Here is an 8,273-nt window from a genome sequence, read left to right as displayed (position 1 = left end):
AAAGAGAAAGAACGAATAAAAAATACAAATAACAAGAACATTAATATAAACAAATTAAATACATTATATGTAAGGATAATGTACCAAAATAGGTTTATGATTTTTGGGAAAGTATCAATTTAGATTTCACTTACAAAATAGCATAAATATAGGTTTAACGTTTAAAAAAAGTTATCAATTTAAACTTCGATAACGGATTGTAAGAGGTGAAAAATACCATTTTTATGAAATTAAGGGAGTAAATAGAACATTCTATGAGTTGGAAGATAAATGGACAAGTTGAGAGGGTGAGAAATACCACTTTTATAGAATTAATGGGGTAAATAGGACATTTGATGAGTTAAAGAGGTAAAATAATCAATTTGAACAAGTTAAAAGGGTTGGAGAAGCATTAGACCTTGTTCAAAAAATTCAAATACCCCTATATTTCCAAAACATCATGCTTACTCCTAAACTTATTTAAAACTCCTAAACTAAAATGATTTATTAATTCTCTAAAGTTCCTTAAAAGTAACCTTTTGCACCTTAAACTTACTTATACTGCACTTTAAACTTACAATGATCTATTATATCCTAAATTTAATTTGCTTAAAATGTACTCAACTTCACAAGAATCTCCTTTTGCACTGGTATGTCGATTTTAGAAAATCAATTTTTTAAGTACAGGGAGTTCATTGAAATTTCTGGACAAGAATATATATCTTTTCATATAACATTCATTCATATTCTTGGCCTCTTCCTTTCTATACAACAAATGCCCACTATTTTTCATCCATTTTAATTTACAAAGCTGCAGCCAGCAACCCGTCTTTTTGGAGTGTTAAGCCTCTAGATCTTCCCTCACATCATTCAAAGATGGCTAAGCCCCGCTGACTCTGCTGGGAACGGGTGTGTTGCTTCGGGATTAATTGGGATTTCGTAGGGACTATAACTGACTCAGTTTCTAACTTTTCACTTGTATCCCCATCTTCATCGTCTTCAGCGGCTTTGAAAACCGGATGCTCGTATGCATTTTGAAGGTAAGCTTTCAACTTCAAGCTCAGTTCCATTGCTCGTTCAAGCATATCCTTCATCAAGGCTTCCAGAAAGCCAACAAATACGAACTATATTTGAAAAACGAAAGAAAAAATCGACACCGATATCTCCAAAAGCAAGCAGCACTCCTACACTCCCACATTGAGACATAACCACGTCCATATTTTCCGAGAAAGGCGATTTTCGGCTCCTTGTAGGAGCATTTGGCTCCTCATAGACAGATCATATTAGACATACTTACACACGTTAATTTGTGCATGATCAAGTGGTTTCATCAAGTATTACGGGGAGATTGTAAAGCACGTACGTCTAATAGACTTTTCCCGCACATTATCAATTAAATATGAGAGTATTTAGCAACTCATAATCATGTATATGAAAATTAGCAGCAAGGAAAATCAACTTGAAGCTCTTACAGAAAACACACGAGAATAAACGAAACAAGCCGATTGAAAAAACAGCACCATTTGGGATAAAGATGATACAAATCCATACCTGTAATGGAAATCTAACAAACGAAGGTTCATAGCGGCCTTTGCAGTATCTATAGGAAGCGCAACGAGCAATGGCGTTGACTAATCAGCTTCCTTTGTACTTAACAATCCAATCAGAAGTACGTGTGATATAATAAGAGCAACAATGACACGTCCATGAACATCGGGACAGAAAGCTGCAGAGCTTTCGTGCATTTATGATCTGCAATTTTTAAACACACGAACGAAAAGGTTATAATACATCCACCAGAGGCATTATGTATCCTCCACGTTTAAATAGTAGAGAATCTCATAATCATAACAGTCTATTGACTTTTTCTCTCATTCTTATATTTTTCAAGGAAAAGGAAAGAGCAAGAGAGATTCAGAAAGGCAACATCGAATTGCTGCAACATAAAAGTTAGGATAAATATGAATACCATTAAAATGAAACTATGATTATGAACAATAAAAATGTGGCAAACAAAAATCTAGTTAATTAATTCAACAGACCTCAACGAATATAATCTTAACCTATGTTGCACAGAACCCCTCTTCAATGGCGTTTCTGCATTTCGTGTCCGTTTCAGAAACGGAAACTCCAGGGAACCAGTACGCCACTTTTCCGGGAGCATTTCCGTAAATAATGAAAATAGGAAACACGTTTCTGGCTTAGGAAACCATTTCCGCCAGCAAACACAATCCAATTCCAATTTCGACTATGATTCTAACTAATTGAAACTTCCAATTTAGCTATAACTTCTTAATTGATGATAATTTCTATACCACAATTACTAGTTATTTTTATTTTCTGTTTATTGTTGTAATCATCTCTAGTGTATAAATACCAATTTTTTTATTATTATACTTCTAATATTTGAGGGCGAGCCTTGGCGCAACGGTAAAACGTTGTTGTCGTGTGACCAGAGGTCACGGGTTCGAGTCTTAGGGGCGGCCTCTTGCCAATTAAATTGGCAAGGGAAGGCTTGCCCCCAATACACCCTTGTGGTGGGACCCCTCCCCGGACCCTCGCTCAGCGGGGACGCGTAATGCGACCGGGCCGCCCTTTTTTTTTTTTTTATACTTCTAATATTTATAAATATGTCCCTGTATTTTAATATTTACAGGTTTCCCCCACATTTCTATATCCTATGTTTTTTTTTTAGAAATAATGTTTCTGAGTATCAGTGTGCGTCTATACGTTTCTGTGCAACATAGATCTTAAGAAAACAAAAAAACATTTAACAAACTAATAAGAAATCAAATCTATGTAAGAAAGAGAATATATATAATGTAAGGTCCGCAGGCTCAAGCTTTATTAGCAAATCCCAAGTTGTTTTATGTGCGGGCCTCGGCCTGGCCAAATCTCAAATATTCATATCCAAACCCAACCCATAGAGCCAACAGGCCCATGTACAGCTCGACATGACATGTAGCAGAGACTTAGGTTATTCACAAGAAGCAACAAACATACATAGCCTTATCATGTAGATGTTTCGAATTCAAGGACAAATGAACATATTTTCTCAATTACAGGATGGACAGAAAGATTAAGGTGAATTACGTTATAAGTAAGCGAAAGCTGATGAAACACGCCATAAGCATGCATGAAAAACCTCAGCGATACATTGAACTTCAACTTGAGACAACTAAAGAGAACACAAACTAGAACATCCCGAGTCAATGGCTTCTACCTCCACCACAAAAGGTACCGTAAGGGGAGGATAGCCTCGCACATATAAGTAGCCGTATACCTCACAAGTGAGCCATTCTGAGATACTTAACACACTCACCTTAAGCCCAGAACCATCTAGAACATACGGTCAATCTACAGGTGACTCAACATTGAAATAGATGACTTTGATATCAAAACATTGACCTAAATCCACCCCAAAACGTACCTTAAAGGGGGGGATTGCCTCGCACATATAAGGCCTTAAAGCTCACTAATTAACCAATGTGAGATACTTAACATTCTACAGCTATTTGAGCTGAAATTCATCATTCTCGGCTCAAATCATCCAAGAATAAGACATGCCTAAACCATATGAAGACATGTGTCCAAAATCCATGGAATGCAGACTGGTATGTACGTGTCTAGCAGAGCTGATTTGAGCGGAAAATGTCAAGTTCTAGGTCAAATTCCTTAAAAGGCATGGATGTTAACTCAAAAAAATCTGCCACCCTGCCCACCTTTCTTTTTCTTTTTTCTAGTATGAGGAGAACTGATTAAGCGATATGATGAAACATACAGTATGGCTAGATTTCACCAATATATGTCGCGTGGCTCGGGGGGCCATTCTGTTAAGCACAAAGTTGGATTTCTCGTTTGTTGAGTTTGTGCACAAGCAGCTGCACTCCATCGACTTTTGAACCAAACAAATACAGTTGGCAAGGTAGATTTCAACCCTTTCCCCCTCATCTACTATCTGGATAAGCAACATGGACAATTCACAATCGAAAATTAGAGCTTTGATGGCGATAAAAAATTCGACAGAAAAATATAAGTATAATTATCATTCTCCAACACAAACTTCTCTCCTAATTTCTTCTCTAAAGCTATTTGGTATAAGTTTGCTAATCAGCGATCACAGAATGCATGATTTGCAGTGCAAATAAAGAAGTACAAGACTGCAATGTGCAAGTACTACGATGTAAGTAGGTCTGTAAATGAGCCGGGCCACTCGTTCAGCTTGCTCAACCATGTTCGGCTCAATCTATAAACAGAGCCGAGCTTGAGCAAGGCGCAACTCGGCACAAAAGCAGGCTCAATTAAGGTTCATGAACAAGCTCGATTATAATGTTCATGAACACGCTCGTGAGGAAGATTAGTTCGATTATAACGTAGTTTTGTAGGTTTTAAAACTATGTAGTTTTGTGTTAAAGAAATTTACAATGAACTCCAAGTGACCATTGGTCACCAACTCAAATGAGGTGTTTCCTAAAGGGCATCAGGAACTATAACAGGTTCACCTTTAGCCCAATGTCTTTGGAAGTTAAAAAGCTCTTGATCTTCTTGAATATTATCCAAAGCTGGACAACAATACAAGTCATTATCATGAGATCCTTCTCTACAAGCTGCTTTCTTCAACATGTGTCTTCCTGGTATCATAATACTTTGACATCAAACTGGTCATTTTGCTGCTACAAATCCCAGCCTTCATTTTCAATTCTAAAACCCATCCCATTGGAATGATACGCTTTAGCTCCAATATATCCAATATACAACCGCCACATCTACCCAATTCTTTTGGAGCACAAAAAATGCTCCCGTCATGATTGGCATTCCATGTGATATGGGATGGATTTTAGAATTGAAAATAAATGATGGGCATTTCATGTGATATTCGATGGCTCACTTCGATCCTCAGGATTTTCGAGATCAGGAGGCAGTGGATATCCACCAAGTTGCACAATGATTGCTGCAGCAGAGCCCATAAAAAGTCAAAACATCAGTCTATAAAATCATCTTTTTTTTCCTTTGGAATTGACTTGGAAAGAGATTCTTACCAATAGAATCGCTCATCACTATTACAGAAATTCTCTGCTACCTCATCTAAAGTAGCTGGATACAAGATCACTTTGCAAAGTATCAGCAGTAGGTTAAATTCAAAACACATACTCGTAATAAAGCTAAAGGAAAAAAGTAAAAGAAAAGCACATATTCCAGCCTCAATTTGAACTTTGTTCACAGATTTGGTCCAGATAGGGAAGAAGTGATTTAATCAAATATTGAGGATGCTGAACTTTTTCGCTGTCGGCTATCTCCCTTCTTGATGTCTGACAACAAGAAATATTATTATTATTATTCAGAAGAAACCAATAGCAGCTTCAGTACTGCAAAACAGCTTCTACAAACTGCTATTCTTAGGGTGCACAAAGGAATACTTAAATCGACTTTCAATGTCAAAAAGCAGCCATATGATTTTTATATTAGATCTTTTGCAAGCTGAAATTATTCCCCCACAATCTTCAGTCTAGGATCAAACTAGATAGATCCAAGACCTCCGAGTATAACTTAAGCCTCAGGCCTCGTACAAAATGGCATCTTATAGTAACTTCTTCGTTTTTTTATGAAGTAAACAGAGTAAAAGAGTCTAATGCAGATTTTGTTCATTATCCTCATAAGATAAACCGAATACAACAGATAGGACACAGAATAGAACACACCTTTATCAATCCAGTGGATTGCAAACACACATTGCAGTTGCAATTTCTACGATAACATGGACATTTTTCTGCAATTTCTTCTTCTGTCATTTCCCGGTACCTGCAATAGAACAACAGAAAATGAAGGTTTCATGACAGTTTCTCATAGTAGCTGATTATACTCCATTGTCAAAAAAAAAAATGTGTTCAGATCTCTTGTTGTAGATCTATACTCTATACTGATGCTTTACTTCTATCGCTATTTGCAACATGAACTTACTGCGTCAGATTTAGGTATAGCACAATTTAATTTGCTGCGCCGCTTCCGTAAGAAATCAGATTTGGGAGTTACCTTCACTTTTTTTGTTCTCATTCAGCTTGACCATTCACCATCATAATCTTCATCATCTCCATTAGATTTTCCCACTCGTGAGAGACTCCAGCCATTCAAAATTCAAATTCAAATTCAAATAATCATATAAACTGAGCAAAAACGAGTGCGAAAATCTGATGGGAGATGATGTAGGAATCAGAACTGAAATTACGTTATACGATCGTAGCTGAGAAAGACAAGAAGAAGAAGAAGGAGGAGGAGGAGGGAAAATGAGGCGGCTGTGGAGATGGAAGAAGGAGTGGAATGTGATTAAACCTAAAAAGCTAAGAGATTTATATAGAGAATTTCCTATTATTTTATTCTTTTTACGAGCCCTGTCCATGGGCCGGGCTGGGCTGGGTTCGGGCCTGGCCTGTCGGATTTTTATGTAGAAATACTCATCCCAAGCTCAGCCCAGTCTACTGTTAATTTAGACGGGTTCGGATCGGTCTAGATTCGGGCTTATAAATCAAATCTCAAATCTAACCTATATAAGTCCACCTAAAAAAATATACCTAATTTTTAATTATAAAAAATCAAATTTATATTTAAAAATAAATATTTAATTGTAAATACATAAATTTTCTAATTAATATTAATAAGGCGGGCCGGACTGGGTCGGGCCGTGATATTTTCATAAGTCCCAAAAAATAAACGGGTTTTAACGGGTCTGGACCGGACTGGATCTAAGAGTAATTTTCATTGTCCAAACCCGGTACAAGAGATACGGATCTCGGTGGACCGGGCAGGTATCCGGGCCGCGACCAGATTTATTTACAAGGTAACATATTAATTAATATAATAATGATTAAACTATTTTTAGAAGTAGTTTTAAAAAGTGCATAATACTCTTTGATCGCAAAACTAAAGTCTGGATGCAAGTTATGACCTTAAACTATCAAAATCATCAACCCGATTTTTTATTAGTCTTTAAATTAAGTAAAAATTATCAATCGAGTCTTCATTCTAAGTGAAAATTATTAATTGAGTCCTTATCGAAAATCATTTAGTTAAACATTTCCAGCCTCTTTTCCCCAATTCATTTTGAGCAAACACAAAGATCATTACAGTCCATAGCATTTATTTTAGGACAGCATAAGAACTCGACTGATGATTTTTTGCTTAGTTCAGGAACTTAATTAATGCTTTTGATAGTTTAAAATCCTGATTGACATTGACGTTTTAGTTTATAGGTTAAAATATGTGTAATATAAAGTACATATATTGAATTTTAATATAAAAAAATCTTCCAATTTATATATATTAAATTTTAAAGGCATAATACATCATTTACTATGAACTTGTCCAAAAAACTTAATTGACTTCATAAACTTTCAAAATATCATGATAACCCTTTTAGCTTGAATTAAAATATTCGGTTAGTCTCTGAACTTGCGTAAAATGTAATCAATTGATCACTCGAATGCAAAAAAAAAAAAAAAAAAAATTAAACGTGGAAAATACATTGCATGCGTCTTAGTTGTGTTGAGGTTTTTTACCTTTATTTGGAGTATTTCTTAACCTCCACCGTTCACTCTGGCCAAATCTTGGCTAGAAACTTTGGATGACTTCTTCCGAGCCTTTGTTGTTTTTCATTATAAAGTTTGAAAATGATGGTCATTTGTTTTTTTTGCATCCACTTGGAAAGATTCATTAAGTATCGTACCTTCAACATGAATCTAATGGATAATGAGTTGTAATTCTTGCACATGACTTACAACCTTTTTGGGATCTACCACGGTAAAATTTGGGAATTGCCCAACTAAGAATTTCTCAGCATTTGCATCCTTTGGTTTATACTTGTGATCTAAAGATTCCCAAAGTTCCTTTATTGTTTTCTTGACTTGATAAACTATAAACTAGATTAAAGTCATTTAAAATGTTTATGGAAAATGAATTCAGAATGTTTCCGTTGCATTAAAAGCGGTAATAACATCTATCTCATCCTCATTAATAACACGAAAACCATCCTTTAAGAATTTGGTTAAATTAAATATAATCAAATAAAACAATATTTTCTGTTGTCACATTTTAAATTACAGGCATTTCGTTGTGACTTACAGATGTTGATGTTGGTAGAATTAAGCATGAAGCTTTAGGAGTGAATGTGTTCTTATTAATCCTCTAATGCAAACCTTGTATTCTGATTCTATTTAATGCAGGGTCTTTTCTTAGGAAAAAAAACAGTGGACAGATTGTTCAAGCCCGGCCATATATGATCTTAAATAATCCGAATATGTCCA

The 8,273-nt window shown here is 35.6% G+C and overlaps 1 long non-coding RNA gene across 6 annotated transcripts; it reads right to left on the bottom strand.

Moving 5' to 3' along the window:
- Positions 1-604: 604 nt before the first annotated feature.
- Positions 605-6,292, bottom strand: LOC136232179 (uncharacterized). 6 transcript variants are annotated; one of them, XR_010690377.1, is made up of 5 exons: positions 5,938-6,292; positions 5,679-5,778; positions 5,019-5,288; positions 1,531-4,930; positions 605-1,078 (listed from the first exon to the last, which is right to left on the bottom strand). It is a non-coding gene; the product is annotated as an uncharacterized lncRNA (long non-coding RNA). The 6 variants fall into 6 exon arrangements; XR_010690376.1 differs by having other exon boundaries at positions 605-1,731; positions 3,761-4,930; XR_010690375.1 differs by having other exon boundaries at positions 605-3,937; positions 4,403-4,930.
- Between the last annotated feature and the right edge of the window lie 1,981 nt (positions 6,293-8,273).

This window comes from Euphorbia lathyris, chromosome 6 (assembly GCF_963576675.1).
Source record: "Euphorbia lathyris chromosome 6, ddEupLath1.1, whole genome shotgun sequence".
NCBI lineage: Eukaryota > Viridiplantae > Streptophyta > Magnoliopsida > Malpighiales > Euphorbiaceae > Euphorbia > Euphorbia lathyris.
Note: the sequence above shows the minus strand (reverse complement) of the source record. Positions and strands in the feature narration are given on the sequence as shown.